Here is an 18,215-nt window from a genome sequence, read left to right on the forward strand (position 1 = left end):
AACCAAAAAGCCTTTCAGTCCCGGCAAGCAAAAAAAAGTGGTTGCTTTCATTTGACTTAAGTTTGTTACTACTTTTTTTTCTGTACTTTTAGTATGTTTTCTTAATTGCTAGGTGCTGGGAAAGCAAGTTGTAGGTAAGCTGACACAACATCTCAACATCTACTGTGAGAAAACTCAGGACAAAAGTAGAATGAATGAGGGCCTAGAGAGAACGCTCCAAATTTGAGCAAGGCCCTGAGTAGAGTGCAAAGACAACAAGGCAAAAAGTTGTAAAACAACACCAGATGAGCAGATGCTGCTGACTTGGCATTTCCGAGGCTTTTCTAGACAGTTAAAAAGAAGCCTAATAGGTGAGTACTGGAGAGGGAGAGATGCTGCACGTCACTGGCACTGCTAGAAGACATGCAAGGCCTTTGGGCACGCAAGTGTCCCAAGGCTGCTTTAACTTGTGTGTCTTAGAGTCATGTTTGCTGGGTACTAGGGTCCCTCTTCTCGACTGTCAGCCAGCACTGTGGCCAAGTGCCACGGTGACTCTTGCAAATGTCCTTAAATGGCTTCTGGCCTGCAGAGATGTCTTAAGCTTGAGAAGTGCAAAGTGTGGAGGTGTGCCAAAATCCTAGCATTTGCATTGGCCGGGAATCGAACCTGGGCCTCCCGCGTGGCAGGCGAGAATTCTACCACTGAACCACCAATGCCTTGCCCTGTTGCTCGGTGCTGAAAAACGTGGCCAGCCAAATCAGGCCATACAAGATTGCCTTCTTCTGTGCGGATGGCAAAGGTGAGGCTGGCGCCATTTTGCAATTTTTGACATTTCAGCTCAAGCAAGCAAGCCCGGCTAGCTCAGTCGGTAGAGCATGAGACTCTTAATCTCAGGGTCGTGGGTTCGAGCCCCACGTTGGGCGATCAAAGCTTCTCCTTTTACTTTCTACTAGGCAGAGCTCCTCCAAAACGATTACAAACCATCACCAGGCCATCACTTCCTCTTTCACATGCCACTCCCCACTCCCTTTGCTAACAAACGAAAATGTCATCTCAGCTTTCCCCTTCACTTTTACTCACACAACCTCTTTTAACAACTTTTCAGCAAAAGTGCTTCACCACCCCAAGAAAGAGAAAAACACTCCTTCTTACAATCTTACTCATCTTTCCTATACTACTTTTCTTATCTGCTTTTCCCAGATTTCCGTTGGCTTTACTCCAGTCCTTTTGTCAAGGAGAGACTTACAATCAATCACTTGACAAGGAACAACCACCTGAAAGATACTCATTCTCGTATGCCTGGTGCACACCATGCAATTCCCCATCAGATAGATGGGCCGATAGATCCTTTCCGACAGACACGATCGGATTTCCGTTCGGATTTCCGATCACTACTATGCAAATCCATCAGAAAAACGATCGGAAATCAGATCGGACCTGCCGGAAATCATCTGTTCGACCCATCTATCTGACAGGCATTGGTATGGTGTGTATTAGGCTTTGCACTCCAAAGGTGCTCACATAGCAGTATGAGGAGGGCACTCTGCACACGGCCTGAGATTTAGCTGAGAGGATTGAAAAAAAGGAAGTTGCTCTTTCCCTTAACTTGTTTTTAGATGAGGTACTTCCCAACAAAAGTTACAAACCAAAAAGCCTTTCAGTCCCGGCAAGCAAAAAAAGTGGTTGCTTTCATTTGACTTAAGTTTGTTACTACTTTTTTTTCTGTACTTTTAGTATGTTTTCTTAATTGCTAGGTGCTGGGAAAGCAAGTTGTAGGTAAGCTGACACAACATCTCAACATCTACTGTGAGAAAACTCAGGACAAAAGTAGAATGAATGAGGGCCTAGAGAGAACGCTCCAAATTTGAGCAAGGCCCTGAGTAGAGTGCAAAGACAACAAGGCAACAAGTTGTAAAACAACACCAGATGAGCAGATGCTGCTGACTTGGCATTTCCGAGGCTTTTCTAGACAGTTAAAAAGAAGCCTAATAGGGGGCGTGTCCGCCGGAAGTAGAGACTGGACGCTTGAATCCCTCGCTCCGTACTCCCCGATCTAACAAAGCGACTCTCCGCAATGCCACCCAAGCCTAACCCTCACGCTGAAGTGGAGGAAGAAGGGATGGACACAGACAGCATCCGAAAACGAAAGAAAACCACTTCTGTGCCCCGTAAACTCACAGAGTTCTTCTCCGGCTCCCGCAGAAGCACGAGCGGCTCCAATGATGGCGGCAGCTCAGACTCCACGAGGCGGAACAAGGGATCTTCCGCATCACTTCAGGAACCCTCCTCGTTCCCTGCAGAGCACAGAGGAAACGAAGCAGGCTCAGGTACCTCAACTCCAGACTCTGTCTCCCCTGACCTTAGGAGCCCTCTGAAAGCCAGACCACGGCTTGCACAGCCCCCACAGGAGACACACACTGACGACCTGTCAGATCATGAGGCCCTGCAGGACACCGATCCTGTACTAAACATAGAAGCCTTTCCAGCCTCAGACATAGCTCTCACGCAATCCTTAATGAAAGAAATGCTGATTGCTTTCAAACGCTCCTTACTTTCAGAAATCCTCCCCATAACGACCAATCTGCAAAAATCAGTAGATGACTTAGGAGAGAGAGTATCCCACACAGAAACACGTATGGAGGAACTCATCACAGAGCACAATAAAACAGTCGACTCAATCTCTGATCACAACAATGACATCGGATGGCTGAAAGCCAAGCTTGCTGACTCAGAGGATAGAAATAGGCGCTCCAACTTAAAATTTAGGGGTATAAACGAAAAGGTAACTCCGACTGAACTAAAACCCCTCCTGACCAAAATAGTTAAAGCCACAATACCAGGCCTGGCTGACTATCAGCTAATGATTGAAAGAGCCCACAGACTTCCTAGGCCTGCCGCTATCCCAGAAAACCTACCCCGAGATGTCATAGCCAAATTCCTATGCTTCACCACTAAGGAGAACCTCCTAGAAGCAATCAGGAAAAACGGATCTCTCCCAGACCCTTACAAGAACATACAAGTTTATCCTGACCTTTCGCAGGCCACTTTATCAGCCAGAAGAGCCCTTCAACCAATCACAAGAGCCCTCAGAAGCAATAGCATACAATATCGATGGGGCTTCCCAACTAAGCTACTAATTAATAAAGATGGCTCCACCCACATTATTAAATCACTGGAAGAAGGTCTGAAGTTACTCCAAAGCTGGAATATCACTCCACCACATCCACAACTCAAGTCCATCACAAAGTCCCCAGCCCAAAAACTTGCCTTGGAATGGCACACAGTTCATTAAAACAGGGGAGTACATTGTCATTTTCTCTTTGTCCCTCTTGTAGCGCTCTTTGCGCTAGCCCCCAATATGAGACGTAAGATCTCTCAGTCCTTCCCCACAGTCCCAGTTCTGTGGTTACCTTTAATATTAAAGTTCATAGTTGGTCACTTTGTTCCCTGTTTTCAGGTCCTCGTCTGGTTAACATGCTTCCTCCATCAGGTCAACCCCACAATCCTTGAAGACTCCGCTACACCTACAGCCCTCTTCCTACTCCTTTATGAAACTTAACATTCTCTCCATTAACGCCCACGGGCTGAACTCCCCTCAAAAGAGGGCCTTCCTCTGGTCTGAAGCAGTCAGATCCAATTCTGATATTGTAATGGCCCAAGAAACTCATTTTGCCGAAGGGAAAGTCCCCAAATGTTCCCACAAGAATTTTTCGTCTCCTCTTTTGAGCTGCTTTAGAAAGAAGAAGAGAGGGGTCCTTATTGCATTTCACAACAGACTGTCACCCTCCATCGACAAAATAATCAGAGACCCGCAAGGTAGATTTCTAGTGGTTGTTTGCTCTATTCTTGGAGTTAAGTATACATTGGCGTGCATTTATGCTCCCAACTCAGCGCAAGTCCCCTTCCTTAACAAATGCCTGGATAAAATAAATGCCATCAAAGTTGGTCACCTAATAATAGGAGGAGACTTTAATACATGTCTATTCCCCTCCCTGGACTCTTCCTACTCTGGTGGTCGTAAAATACCTTCACTGCTCAACAGGGCCGTATCTATTAAGAGGCACCCGTGGGCCGGTGCCATGGGCGGGTCCTCGGGGGGGGTGGCCACCTATAGTTCAATATTTTTTTTAATTTTTTATTTTTATTTTTTTATTCATAAACTTAAATTTTTTTTTTTATTTTTTTTTTGCGCGGGGGGGGGGGGGGGGCTGTGCGGGGGGAGCGGCGGAGAGCGCACCTACAGATGACGAGGGGAGCTCTCACCCCCGCCCTCCAGCACAGTGGCAGCGGCCGGCCAGGAGTCAGGACATGATCCTGGTCTCTGCATGCCGCCTCCTGGTCTAGTGACGTCACTAGACCAGTAGGCAGCATGCAGAGTTCAGGATCATGTCTGCCACTCTGCTGGAGGGCGGGAGCGAGTCGGGAGAAGCGTGAAGGACGCGCTGGCAATTGCAGCCCAGCTTCCCAGCCAGGAGCCAGCTCGCCCAGCCAGGTAGGTACCCAGCCAGCACACTGCCCAGCCAGGTACCCAGCCAGCCCACTGCCCAGCCAGGTACCCAGCCAGCCCGCATGCCCAGCCAGGTACCCAGCCAGCCCGCATGCCCAGCCAGGTACCCAGCCAGCCCGCATGCCCAGCCAGGTACCCAGCCAGCCCGCATGCCCAGCCAGGTACCCAGCCAGCCCGCATGCCCAGCCAGGTACCCAGCCAGCCCACATGCCCAGCCAGGTACCCAGCCAGCCCGCATGCCCAGCCAGGTACCCAGCCAGCCCGCATGCCCAGCCAGGTACCCAGCCAGCCCGCATGCCCAGCCAGGTACCCAGCCAGCCCGCTGCCCAGCCAGGTACCCAGCCAGCCCGCATGCCCAGCCAGGTACCCAGCCAGCCCACTGCCCAGCCAGGTACCCAGCCAGCCCGCATGCCCAGCCAGGTACCCAGCCAGCCCGCATGCCCAGCCAGGTACCCAGCCAGCCCGCATGCCCAGCCAGGTACCCAGCCAGCCCGCATGCCCAGCCAGGTACCCAGCCAGCCCGCATGCCCAGCCAGGTACCCAGCCAGCCCGCATGCCCAGCCAGGTACCCAGCCAGCCCGCATGCCCAGCCAGGTACCCAGCCAGCCCGCATGCCCAGCCAGGTACCCAGCCAGCCCGCATGCCCAGCCAGGTACCCAGCCAGCCCGCATGCCCAGCCAGGTACCCAGCCAGCCCGCTGCCCAGCCAGGTACCCAGCCAGCCCGCTGCCCAGCCAGGTACCCAGCCAGCCCGCATGCCCAGCCAGGTACCCAGCCAGCCCGCATGCCCAGCCAGGTACCCAACCAGCCCGCATGCCCAGCCAGGTACCCAGCCAGCCCGCATGCCCAGCCAGGTACCCAGCCAGCCCGCATGCCCAGCCAGGTACCCAGCCAGCCCGCATGCCCAGCCAGGTACCCAGCCAGCCCGCTGCCCAGCCAGGTACCCAGCCAGCCCGCATGCCCAGCCAGGTACCCAGCCAGCCCGCATGCCCAGCCAGGTACCCAGCCAGCCCGCATGCCCAGCCAGGTACCCAGCCAGCCCGCATGCCCAGCCAGGTACCCAGCCAGCCCGCATGCCCAGCCAGGTACCCAGCCAGCCCGCTGCCCAGCCAGGTACCCAGCCAGCCCGCATGCCCAGCCAGGTACCCAGCCAGCCCGCATGCCCAGCCAGGTACCCAGCCAGCCCGCATGCCCAGCCAGGTACCCAGCCAGCCCGCATGCCCAGCCAGGTACCCAGCCAGCCCGCTGCCCTGCCAGGTACCCAGCCAGCCCGCTGCCCTGCCAGGTACCCAGCCAGCCCGCTGCCCAGCCAGGTACCCAGCCAGCCCGCATGCCCAGCCAGGTACCCAGCCAGCCCGCATGCCCAGCCAGGTACCCAGCCAGCCCGCTGCCCAGCCAGGTACCCAGCCAGCCCGCATGCCCAGCCAGGTACCCAGCCAGCCCGCATGCCCAGCCAGGTACCCAGCCAGCCCGCATGCCCAGCCAGGTACCCAGCCAGCCCGCATGCCCAGCCAGGTACCCAGCCAGCCCGCTGCCCAGCCAGGTACCCAGCCAGCCTGCTGCCCAGCCAGGTACCCAGCCAGCCCGCATGCCCAGCCAGGTACCCAGCCAGCCCGCATGCCCAGCCAGGTACCCAGCCAGCCCGCATGCCCAGCCAGGTACCCAGCCATCCCGCATGCCCAGCCAGGTACCCAGCCAGCCCGCTGCCCAGCCAGGTACCCAGCCAGCCCGCTGCCCAGCCAGGTACCCAGCCAGCCCGCATGCCCAGCCAGGTACCCAGCCAGCCCGCTGCCCAGCCAGGTACCCAGCCAGCCCGCATGCCCAGCCAAGTACCCAGCCAGCCCGCATGCCCAGCCAGGTACCCAGCCAGCCCGCATGCCCAGCCAGGTACCCAGCCAGCCCGCATGCCCAGCCAGCCCACATGCCCAGCCAGATACCCAGCCAGCCCGCATGCCCAGCCAGGTACCCAGCCAGCCCGCATGCCCAGCCAGGTACCCAGCCAGCCCGCATGCCCAGCCAGGTACCCAGCCAGCCCGCATGCCCAGCCAGGTACCCAGCCAGCCCGCATGCCCAGCCAGGAACCCAGCCAGCCCGCTGCCCAGCCAGGTACCCAGCCAGCCCACTGCCCGCTTTCCCAGCCAGCCCACTGCCCGCTTTCCCAGCCAGCCCACTGCCCGCTTTCCCAGCCAGCCCACTGCCCGCTTTCCCGGCCAGCCCACTGCCCGCTTTCCCGGCCAGCCCACTGCCCGCTCGCCCAGCCAGGTACCAAGCCAGTCCACTGCCCGCTTTCCCAGCCAGGTACCCAGCCAACCCACTGCCCGCTCGCCCAGCCACCCAGCCTGCCCACTCGCCCAGCCTGGTACCCAGCCCACTGCCCGCTCGCTTAGCCAGGCAGTGGCTGGATAGTGTAATGGTTAAGGGCTCTGCCTCTGACACAGGAGACCTGGGTTCAAATCTCGGCTCTGCCTGTTCAGTAAGCCAGCACCTATTCAGTAAGGAGTTTCTTGGGCAAGTCTCCTTAACATTGCTACTGCCTACTGAGTGCGCACTAGTGGCTGCCTCGCAAGTGCTTTGAGTCCGACAGGAGAAAGGCGCTATACAAATACTTGAATTAATTACTCAGCCTGCCCACTGCTTGCTCACCCAGCTACCCAGCCAGCCCACTATCCGCTCAGCCAGGCCACTGGTGTTATGCTGCCCACTGTGTGATTTACTGCTGAAATGCTGCCCACGTTGTGATTATTTTCTGGTGAAATGTTGCCCACATTGCAATTATTCTCTGCTGAAATGTTGCCCACATTGCAATTATTCTTTGCTGAAATGTTGCCCACATTGTGATTATTTTCTGGTGAAATGTTGCCCACATTGCGATTATTTTCTGGTGAAATGTTGCCCACATTACGATTATTTTCTGGTGAAATGTTGCCCACATTGCGAATATTCTTTGCTTAAATGTTGCACTCATTGCGATTATTTTCTGGTGAAATGTTGCCCACATTGTGATTATTTTCTGGTGAAATGTTGTCCACATTGCAATTATTCTCTGCTAAAATGCTGCACACATTGCGATTATTTTATGGTGAAACACTGCCACATTATGATTATTTGGCACCTATGGGGGGGGGGGGGCATCCAAATTCTCACAAGGGGGCCCATTGATTTCTAGTTACACCCCTGACTACTACCTAAACTGGGGATACCTATAGACCTGGATATCTATACTGGGGACACCTATAGTATGTCTACATTTGGACACCTATAGACCTGGCTACTGTACTTATACTAATTATTTATATAGCGCCAACATATTACGCAGCGCTGTACAGAGTATGTATTGTTTTGTCACATAACTGTCCCACAGAGGGGCTCACAATCTAATCCCTACCATAGTCATATGTCTATGTATGTATGTATCGTAGTCTAGGGCCAATTTTTAGGGGAAGCCAATTAACATTATACTTATCTGTATCGTATGTTGTTGGGATGTGGGAGGAAACCAGAGTGTCTTAAGGAAACCCACACAGACAAAGGGAGAACATACAAACTCCTTGCAGATGTTGACCTTGCTAGGATTCGAACCAGGAACCCAGAGCTGCAAGGCGAGAGTGCTAACCACTACGCCACCATGCTGCCATACTACTGTACTATATTGTACTTACATCTTCTGCAGTACTTCACGGAGTACGTAGTCATGTCACTGACTATCCTCTGAGGAGCTTACAATCTAATTCTCCCATAGTCTAATGTCCTACCATATTATTATGTATTTATATAGCACTGGCATCTTCTGCAGCACTTTGCAGAGAACAGTCATGTTACTGACTTTTCTCAGGGGAGCTCACACTCTAATACCTACCACTATTTTGTGCGAGAGAACACTGGCTAATGTGTGGGGGGTTTTTTTTTTTGGGGGGGGGACATTTCCTACTTGCTTTTTTAAGGTCACTTTACTCATACCCGGGGAGAAACCATGGCCCCACTGACTTTGGGCTGCACTCTTACTAGGATATTTTAATTGGCCACACCCACTGTGTTATGGACACGCCCACTGCATTCTGTGGCCACGCCCATTGTTCGCCACGGCGCGCGAACGTTCTCCTAGGGGGCGCCGTAGGTTTGGTGTGCCTAGGGGAGCCCAAACCCTAAATACAGCCCTGCTGCTCAATTGGTCACACAAAGAACAGTTGTTTGATCCATGGAGAGCTCTTCATAGCAATGAACGGGACTATACCTTCTATTCCCTAGTCCATAAAACCTACAGTAGAATTGACTTTTTTCTTCTCAACTCCTTTACTTTACAATATGCCTCCAACTGCTCAATAGGTCCGATATCCTGGTCTGATCATGCCCCCATTTTTCTATCCCTGGATATCCCTGATCGTCACATCAAGCACACGACTTGGAAACTTAATAACTCTCTTATTAACAATCCTGCTAATAGTGACCTCCTACAAAACCAACTGTCAGAATTTTTCCTCTTCAATGAAGTTGATCAAACTAACCCCTCCAGTGTTTGGAATGCACATAAAGCATACACGAGAGGTTTACTGATCAAGCTGGGAGCCAGACATAAACAAAATATTTACAAACAAACTGAAGACCTTTTACTCCAAATTAAAGAAAAAGAAAAGGCAAACATTAACAACCCTTCTACCTCAATCCAATTAGCCCTTTTCAACCTAAGACAGGAGCTAAGATTACTACTCTTGACTAAATATGAATGGTCAATAACCCAATCTAAATCCCTCTTTTACTCCCAAAACAATAAAGCAGGGAAATTATTAGCCCAAAAAATCAAAAACAAAAGAGCTAATCGCAACATTAAGTCGATCCTGCACCCCACCTCTGGCAAACTTATCACCAACCCTAAACTAATTGCAGATGCTTTCAGCGACTACTATAGTTCACTCTACAATCTAGCTAACGATCCCAAAACCCTCCAACCCACAACACAGACAATCAACGCCTTTTTAGAACCTCTCTCCCTACCCAAAATCTCAAACTCTCAATTAAACCATCTCAATACCCCCATTTCCCTCGAAGAAGTCTTCTCAGTTATAAAAAACCTCAAAAGCAATAAAGCCCCTGGCCCTGACGGTTTTACAAACGAATATTATCGTTCCTTTCGCAAAGTCTTGGCTCCCAGGCTGGTCAGCATGTTCAACGACATTATCACCACCAACACTACACCCAAAGAATTTCTAGCCGCCTCAATCTCGGTTATCCCTAAACCAGGGAAGGACCCTACCTGTGTAACCAATTATAGACCCATCTCCCTCCTAAATTCCGACACGAAAATATATGCCAAAATTTTGGCCAACCGACTATTTAACATTCTCCCCGAAATTATAGGGCCAGAGCAAGTAGGTTTCGTCAAGGGACGCCAAACTCTTGATGGTACAAGAAGGGTGATCGACCTAATGAGGCTGGCGGAAATCAAGCAAGTGCCTTCTCTGTATCTTACTTTGGATGCAGAGAAGGCATTTGATAGGGTGCACTGGTCCTTTCTACACCACACATTAAACGCATTTGGTATTACCGGTACCTTTGCCTCTGCCATATTAGCATTATACAAAAACCCCTCTGCATCGGTCAACCACGCGGGGTTTAACTCTCAGCCATTCAACATATCCAATGGCACCCGCCAGGGATGCCCTCTATCCCCCATTATATTTGTATTAATAATGGAGACCCTGGCGGAGGCCATTAGATCGAACCCAGACATTTCTGGATTACAAGTTGGAAGTCACAACCACAAAATCGGCCTATTTGCCGATGACGTTATTTTAACAATAACAGACCCTCTCCACTCATTAGAGCATATCATCTCCACTCTCAACACATTTGCCCAAGCCTCTTACTACAAAATTAACGAAGGAAAATCGCTGCTATTAGGGAAACATCTTGACACTCAAACAATTAGCACCTTATCAGAAAAATTTCCCTTCCCATGGACCAAAAATAACTTACCTTACCTAGGAATCACACTACCCAACCAGACAAAGGACCTCTATAAAACCAATTACCTTCCACTCATCTCCATGACCTCAAATGAAATATCCAAAATCACCAGAACAGAACTATCGCATGTAGGACGGGCAAATGCCTTTAAAATGATCATCCTACCCAAAATTCTTTATATCTTCAGAACAATACACATCCCGGTCCCGAAATCCTTTTTTAATAAAATTCAATCCTTATTAGCCTCCTTCTTTTGGAAAAAGAAAAAACATAGAATAGCTATTAACACTCTATACACACCAAAAAAAGACGGAGGCTTTGGCCTTCCCAACATTTATCTATACTATCAAGCTTCTCTACTAGAAACCTCTAAGCAATGGTGGTCCCCATCCTCACACAATCTCTGGGTTAAAGTAGAACAAGAACATCATAAAATGGAGCTCAGAGCCCTCCTCTCAGCTAGTGTTGGGCGAACAGTGTTCGCCACTGTTCGGGTTCTGCAGAACATCACCCTGTTCGGGTGATGTTCGAGTTCGGCCGAACACCTGACGGTGCTCGGCCAAACCGCTCGGCCATATGGCCGAACTAAGAGCGCATGGCCGAACGTTCCCCGAACGTTCGGCTAGCGCTGTGATTGGCCGAACGGGTCACGTGGTTCGGACCCGAACGCGCTCTGATTGGCCGAACTGTCACGTGGTTCGGGTAAATAAATACCCGAACCACGTCATATCTCCGCCATTTGTCTGTGGGTTTAGCTTTGGGTAGGCAGGCAGGGTAGTTCGCGCTCCAGCCACGCTAGCCAGGGTCCCCCCTGTCATTGTGTCACTGCTGGGAACAGTAGTACACCGCTTGCTCAGCCACACTATATAGCATTCTGTTTACTGCCACTCTGTGTACCTCGCTCAGCCACACTATATAGCATTCTGTTTACTGCCACTCTGTGTCTGCTGGGAATAGTAGTACACCGCTTGCTCAGCCACACTATATAGCATTCTGTTTACTGCCACTCTGTGTACCTCGCTCAGCCACACTATATAGCATTCTGTTTACTGCCACTCTGTGTCTGCTGGGAATAGTGGTACACCGCTCGCTCAGCCACACTATATAGCATTCTGTTCACTGTTCTGTGTCTGCTTGGAATAGTGGTACACCGCTCGCTCAGCCACACTATATAGCATTCTGTTTACTGTTCTGTGTCTGCTGGGAATAGTGGTACACCGCTCGCTCAGCCACACTATATAGCATTCTGTTTACTGTTCTGTGTCTGCTGGGAATAGTGGTACACCGCTCGCTCAGCCACACTATATAGCATTCTGTTCACTGTTCTGTGTTTGCTGGGAATAGTGGTACACCGCTCGCTCAGCCACACTATATAGCATTCTGTTCACTGTTCTGTGTCTGCTGGGAATAGTGGTACACCGCTCGCTCAGCCACACTATATAGCATTCTGTTTACTGTTCTGTGTCTGCTGGGAATAGTGGTACACCGCTCGCTCAGCCACACTATATAGCATTCTGTTTACTGTTCTGTGTCTGCTGGGAACAGTAGTACACCGCTCGCTCAGCCAGAGTATATAGCATTGTGTTTACTGCCACTCTGTGTACACCGCTCAGCCAGACTATATACCATTGTTTACTGACACTCTGTGTACACCGCTCAGCCAGACTATATACCATTGTTTACTGACACTCTGTGTACACCGCTCAGCCAGACTATATACCATTGTTTACTGCCACTCTGATTCTGCTGGGAACAGTAGTACACCGCTCGCTCAGCCAGACTATATACCATTGTTTACTGACACTCTGTGTACACCGCTCAGCCAGACTATATACCATTGTTTACTGCCACTCTGATTCTGCTGGGAACAGTAGTACACCGCTCGCTCAGCCAGACTATATACCATTGTTTACTGACACTATATAGCAGACTATATAGCATTGTGTGTACACCGCTCAGCCAGACTATATACCATTGTTTACTGACACTCTGTGTACACCGCTCAGCCAGACTATATACCATTGTTTACTGCCACTCTGATTCTGCTGGGAACAGTAGTACACCGCTCGCTCAGCCAGAGTATATAGCATTGTGTTTACTGCCACTCTGTGTACACCGCTCAGCCAGACTATATACCATTGTTTACTGACACTCTGTGTACACCGCTCAGCCAGACTATATACCATTGTTTACTGACACTCTGTGTACACCGCTCAGCCAGACTATATACCATTGTTTACTGCCACTCTGATTCTGCTGGGAACAGTAGTACACCGCTCGCTCAGCCAGACTATATACCATTGTTTACTGACACTCTGTGTACACCGCTCAGCCAGACTATATACCATTGTTTACTGCCACTCTGATTCTGCTGGGAACAGTAGTACACCGCTCGCTCAGCCAGACTATATACCATTGTTTACTGACACTATATAGCAGACTATATAGCATTGTGTGTACACCGCTCAGCCAGACTATATGCCATTGTTTACTGACACTCTGTGTACACCGCTCAGCCAGACTATATACCATTGTTTACTGCCACTCTGATTCTGCTGGGAACAGTAGTACACCGCTCGCTCAGCCAGACTATATACCATTGTTTACTGACACTCTGTGTACACCGCTCAGCCAGACTATATACCATTGTTTACTGCCACTCTGATTCTGCTGGGAACAGTAGTACACCGCTCGCTCAGCCAGACTATATAGCATTGTGTTTACTGCCACTCTGTGTACACCGCTCAGCCACACTATATAGCATTGCGTACTCTGCCAGTCAGTGTGTATATTGCTGGGATCAGTAATACTCCACTCACCGTCAACCACTATATGAGCTCAACATGAGTTCCCCAGAGACCTCCGCTGTGAGCAGCACTCCCAACAACAGCAACAGCCAACGCCCCACGCAAGCTATAACATCCACCCCAGCAGCCAGTGGTCAGCAGCAGCCCTCCCCGGAGGAGAACGTTGTGTCCATCAGTCCGTCGCCAGAGCGATTAATGAGGGCTGCCATTGAGGAGATGATGGGGCCTGATGTGGAGGAGGAGGTCTGGCTCAGGCCAGCATCCCAAGTTAATGTTGAGGACGATGAGGGGTCTGTGTCTGGGGATGTTGGGGTGGCAGAGGTGGTGGGTGGGTCAGACTCAGGAGAAGAGTTGTATGATGAGGATGATGATCGGGACCATCTGTATGTGCCTCAGAGTCCGACCCCGGAAAACATGTTGTATCGTGTGTTTAGGTACTAAAATCTGCGTTCCCTCCCAGTAGTGTTGGGCGAACAGTGTTTGCCACTGTTCGGGTTCTGCAGAACATCACCCTGTTCGGGGTGACTATATAGCAGACTATATAGCATTGTGTTTAATGCCACTCTGTGTACACGGCTCAGCCACACTATATAGCATTGTGTTTACTTCCACTCTGTGTCTGCTGGGAACAGTAGTACACCGCTCACCCGCCACTGTATAGCATTGTGCTCTGTGTCACTGCTGACAATAGTGGTACACCGCTCACCCACCACTGTATAGCATTTCTGTACTGCCACTGTACTGCTGCCAGTCAGCGTGTACTTTAAGGATAAGTGAAATGAGGAAGAAATCCGGTGAAAGAGGGAGGGGCAAGGGAAGAGGTGTTTCCCCTGACGGTTCACGTACAGGCCACAGGGGAGCACCCAAGAAAACCCACTCAATACTGCCCATGTTGTCCAGGACAACAACCCTCACAGATCCAAAAGAACAGGACCAGATAATTACTTGGATGACCTCTCAAGCGTCCAGCAGTGGGTTAAGCAGCACCAGCACATCACGCACGAGGTCCGAGTCCTCAGCCAGTTAAAGTCTGGGCTTTCTTTGAAGACTGCACTGAGGATGTTACCATGGCGATTTGCAAGGTGTGCAAGACCCGCCTGAGCAGGGGGAAAAGTATTAACAACCTCTCCACCACCAGCATGAGCCGCCACATTCTATCCAAACATACCACTCTGTGGGCAAACGCGGCAGGACAGGATACCACCAGCAACACTGCCTCCCTTGGGTTCACCAGACTCACCACCAGACCCGCCTCAGCAGCAGCAGTAGCCCAGCCATTGCGTGGTTCACAACATTCACAAACATCAGACGATGCTGACACTGTCACTTTCCGGACTAGTGCTCTTGAGGTCTCCCAGTGTTCATCAAACACAACAACCAACAGCCCTTCGGTGTGCAGCGCTACGGTTGAGTTGTCTGTCTCTGAGATGTTTGAGCACAAGAGGAAATTGCCAGCAAATGACCCCCGGGCCGTGGCAGTAACAGCCAGCCAGCATAGCCAAGCTTCTGGCCTGCGAAATGCTGCCATATCGAGTGGTGGAGACAAACAGCTTCAAGGGCATGATGTCAGTGGCCATCCCACGTTACGTGGTTCCCAGCCGCTACCACTTTGCGCGCTCTGCAGTGCCTGAGTTGCATGAGCACGTGGTCAGCTAAATAACCCGAAGCTTGAAGAATGCCGTTGCCTGCAAGGTTCACCTCACCACTGACACCTGGACGAGTGCGTTCGGCCAGGGTCGATACATCTCCCTTACCGCGCACTGGGTGAACCTTGTGGAGCCTGGCAGCGATTCCTCACCTGCTACGGCGCGGGTGTTGCCCACGCCGCAAACAGCTGGATAACAACAGCAGCACCTACCTCTCTGACTCCTTCTCCTCCAACGCATCTCAAAGCTGTACCTCATCCGGAAATGCTAACCCAGCACCAGCAGCAGTAGGATCGTGGAAGCAGTGCAGCACAGCTGTTGGCATGCGTCAGCAAGCGTTGCTGAAGCTGATCTGCCTTGGGGATAAGCAGCACACAGGGGAGGAAATTTGGAGGGGAATAAAGGAACAGACGGATTTGTGGCTGGCACCGCTGGACCTGAAACCGGGCATGAAGCTAGACACCTGGCACGAACTGGCAATGTACACAATAGAGGTGCTGGCTTGCCCGGCAGCCAGCGTTATGTCGGAACGCTGTTTCAGTGCTGCCGGAGGCATCATCACAGATCGGCGTATCCGCCTCTCCACAGAAAATGCAGACCGTCTGACTCAAATTAAAATGAATCAATCCTGGATTGGAAACGACTACGCAACACTCCTGGACCCCAACCAAGTAACATGACCGATGAACATCTGGGATGGTTTAGCGTTTCCGGTCCCTGTTTATTGAACCTCTCATCTGTATTACATTTATGACTGCATGGCGGCAAAAAGCATTGCTGCTATATCCGCACGCTTTTTGTCCTCATGCAAGGCCTGGGTTGTTGTGTCTCACAAAGCGTGGCCTTCTCCTCCTGCGCCTCCTCCTGTTCCATCACGTGTGCTGCTGCTGCTGCTGCTGCTGCTGGGTTACCGTTGCCGGTCCCTGTTTATGGAACCTCTTATCTTTATTACATTTATGACTACATGGCGGTACAAAGCATGCTATCCGCACGCTTTTTGTCCTCATGCAAGGCCTGGGTTGTTGTGTCTCACAAAGCGTGGCCTTCTCCTCCTGCGCCTCCTCCTGTTCCATCACGTGTGCTGCTGCTGCTGCTGCTGCTGCTGGGTTACCGTTGCCGGTCCCTGTTTATGGAACCTCTTATCTTTATTACATTTATGACTACATGGCGGTACAAAGCATGCTATCCGCACGCTTTTTGTCCTCATGCAAGGCCTGGGTTGTTGTGTCTCACAAAGCGTGGCCTTCTCCTCCTGCGCCTCCTCCTGTTCCATCACGTGTGCTGCTGCTGGGTTAGCGTTGCCGCGTGGTCCCTGTTTATTGAACCACTTATCTTTATTACATTTATGACTGCATGGTGGTACAAAGCATGCTATCCGCACGCTTCTTGTCCTCATGCAAGGCCTGGGTTGTTGTGTCTCAAAGCGTGGCCTTCTCCTCCTGCGCCACCCTCCTCCTGTTCCATCACGTGTGCTGCTGCTGGGTTAGCATTACCGGTCCCTTTTCCTGGAACCTCTTATATGTATTACATTTATGACTGCATGCCGACAAAAAGCATGTTACCTGTGCAAAGAAAACAGACATTTCCCGCATTTAAAAGACAGTTTTCCCTTTGAAACTTTAAAATCGATTTTCTCAAAAACTATAAGCTCTTTTTGCTAAAAATTTTTTCCTCTTGTACCCACTCCCAAGGTGCACATACCCTGTAAATTTGGGGTATGTAGCATGTAAGGAGGCTTTACAAACCACAAAAGTTCGGGTCCCCATTGACTTCCATTATGTTCGGAGTTCGGGTCGAACACCCGAACATCGCGGCCATGTTCGGCCTGTTCGGCCCGAACCCGAACATCTAGATGTTCGCCCAACACTACTCTCAGCAATCGCATTAAACCTACCCTATTCTTTACCCCAACTTCCCTCTATGACCGCCACCATAAAAGTATGGAAAACCGTCTGCTCCACCCAATCCCCTAATCCTGATCACATCCAACTAAAAATTCCAATCTCCTTACTCCAGTACTATATCCCCAATCTCTCCACCAAAACTTGGTCCAAAGCAGGCATCAATCTCATTAACAACCTGCTGGAAGATAATACTATCAAATCATTTCCAAAACTAGAGTCCCAATATAAACTCCCAAAAGAGGACTTCTTTAAATACGCCCAACTCTCGCACCTCTTCCCCAAGAAACAGATCACAATCCCCTCTCTGCCCAGATCACTGCATGCTCATCTTCACTCCGACCTGCAGCTCAAAAAAAGGTATTTCATTTTGGTATGATTTCCTCATACACACTAATCCCAACCCCCTTCAAAAGTACGCATCTCACTGGTCAAAAGAAATAGGTTATGACATAGACATCAACCAAATAATTAAAGCCAACTACACCATCACTAAGACCTCCTCCAACATCCTACACTGGGAAACTCTCCAAAAAATCACCCTGAATTGGTACTTAACTCCAATCTCCCTCTCCAAATTTGCTCCCCAAAACTCTAACCTATGCTGGAGGAACTGCAAATCCACAGGTTCTCTCTTACACATATTATGGGAGTGCCCCCCAGCGCAAATTTTATGGGGTAAAATAAGGAAATTAATAGAACAAATTCTGGGATATGAATTTATAATCCCCCCTGAGCTTGCATTGCTCCACATAGGAATTAACTCATTCCCAGCAACTTCCCGCACCTCAATCTCCCACTTAATCTGTGCTACCAGACAAGCTCTCCTACAACAATGGGGCTCCCCCATAATCCCTCCCCTCCCAAAAATAAGGGCACTTGCCCTCAACAATTTAAAGCTTGAACTCATCTTCAAGAAAAATCAAGATACAAACAAATCCCTTCACACAATATCTCATTTAGACCTATCAAACCTATAAAGGCAAAACAAAACAACATTAAAGCCTACTACAACAGACAGACCTGAAATACAGGAGGCCAGGTTATTTTATACATGGTGACTACTTCCAACAGACATCTCTTGTTAATGTTGCTAAAAATTTCTTTCGTTTCTGTTCTCTTTTGAACTTTAGTTACTATATACAGTCGTTTAAAACCCCTTCCCCTGGTTCCCTCCCCCTCCCCTTCCCTTCCCCTTCTCATGTCTACCCATGGGTATACCTAGTCCTACTTCCCTGGTATACCACCAAGACACCTCATCATCCTCAACCAGCTCTATCAAACGACCGAGTAATTCCTTACTCACTTTCAAAGCCCACTATGAGCCAATCAACCATCTAAAGCCCCCTCCCTCCCTTAGAGCAAGCTGCAGGTAGATGGCTTTGCCCCTGCAGCCAATAATAATAACCCCCTCT

At 50.4% G+C, this 18,215-nt stretch overlaps 1 non-coding gene across 1 annotated transcript; it reads left to right on the forward strand.

Annotated features, from left to right (window-relative positions):
• The first annotated feature begins 829 nt into the window (after positions 1 to 829).
• TRNAK-CUU (transfer RNA lysine (anticodon CUU)) lies at positions 830 to 902 on the forward strand. Its single transcript has one exon. It is a non-coding gene; the product is annotated as a tRNA-Lys (tRNA).
• The last annotated feature ends 17,313 nt before the right edge of the window (positions 903 to 18,215 follow it).

This window comes from Hyperolius riggenbachi, chromosome 4, assembly GCF_040937935.1.
Source record: "Hyperolius riggenbachi isolate aHypRig1 chromosome 4, aHypRig1.pri, whole genome shotgun sequence".
NCBI lineage: Eukaryota > Metazoa > Chordata > Amphibia > Anura > Hyperoliidae > Hyperolius > Hyperolius riggenbachi.